The sequence below is a fragment of the Leptonychotes weddellii genome, chromosome 1 (genome assembly GCF_054177405.1).
Source record: "Leptonychotes weddellii isolate Sample4059 chromosome 1, ASM5417740v2, whole genome shotgun sequence".
Lineage (NCBI taxonomy): Eukaryota > Metazoa > Chordata > Mammalia > Carnivora > Phocidae > Leptonychotes > Leptonychotes weddellii.
In genome coordinates this window covers 70,108,070-70,109,398 of record NC_138369.1, presented here as the reverse complement: position 1 = coordinate 70,109,398, position 1,329 = coordinate 70,108,070, and the positions used below count along the sequence as shown (strand labels likewise).

General features: G+C 35.4%; 1 non-coding gene across 1 annotated transcript; it reads right to left on the bottom strand.

Moving 5' to 3' along the window:
• Nucleotides 1-255: 255 nt before the first annotated feature.
• On the bottom strand, nt 256-401 carry LOC115940408 (U4 spliceosomal RNA). The gene has a single exon (XR_004075169.1). It is a non-coding gene; the product is annotated as a U4 spliceosomal RNA (small nuclear RNA).
• Nucleotides 402-1,329: the final 928 nt, after the last annotated feature.

Here is a 1,329-nt window from a genome sequence, read left to right as displayed (position 1 = left end):
GAGCCCCGCATCAGGCTCCCTGCTTCGCGGGAGGCCTGCTTCTCCCTCTGCTGCTCCCCTTGCTTGTATTCCCTCTCTCCCTGCCTCTCTCTCTGTCAAATAAATAAATAAAATCTTTAAATAAACAACAACAAAAAATCACCTGACCATATGCACAAGGGTTTATTATTTATGGGCTTTCTATTATATTATGTTGGTTTGTATGTCTGTCTGTATGCCAATACCACATTGTTTTGATTACATAGCTTTGTAATATGTTTTGAAACATACTTAGAAAGTGTGAGACCTCCAAATTTATTGTTCCTTTTCAAGATTTATTTGGATATTTGGAAAAGTTTTCAATTAGCAATAATCGCGCCTCGGATAAACATCATTGGCTACGATACTGCCACTATTTGGATCCTATGAATTTAAAAAAACCTGTTTTGGTTTTGTTTTTCTATTTTTGCAAAAATAAGTCATTGAAATTTTGATAGGGACTGCATTGAATCAATAGATTGCTTTGAATAGTATGGACATTTTAATATTATCAAGTCTTCCAATCCATGAACATGAAATGACTTTCCATTTATTTGCCTTTTTTAATTTCTTTCAGCAATGCTTTGTACTTCTCAGTATATAAGTCTTTCACTATTTTGGTTAAGTTTATTCCTAAGTATTTTATTCTTTTTGATCCTGTGGTAAAAGCATTTTTTAAAATTTCTTTTTCAGATTATTGTTAGTGTATAGAAACACACTGATTTTTGAGTGTTGTTTTTGTATCTTGCAACTTCACTGAATTGGAATTTTAGTCCTAACAGGGGTGTGTGTGAGTCTATAATCTTCAACATTTTCTAAAGATTATGTCATCTGTGAACATAAATCATCTTGATTTTTCCTTTTCAATTTTTTAACTTATTATTATGTTATGTTAATCACCGTACATTACATCATTAGTTTTTGATGTAGTGTTCCATGATTCATTGTTTGCGAATAACACCCAGTGCTCCTTGCAGAACATGCCCTCTTTAACACCCATCACCAGGCTAGCCCATCCTCCCACCCCCCTCCTCTCTAGAACCCTCAGTTTGTTTTTCAGAGTCCATCATCTCTCATGGTTCTTCTCCCCCTCCGATTTCCCCCCCCTTCATTCTACCCCTCCTGCTATCTTCTTCTTCTTCTTCTTCTTTTTTTTTTTTTTAACATATAATGTATTATTTGTTTCAGAGGTACAGATCTGTGATTGCAGAATTCACAGCACTCACCATAGCCCATACCCTCCTCAATGTCTATCACCCAGCCACCCCATCCCTCCTTTTCAATTTGAGTATATTTTATTTTGCTCTCCTA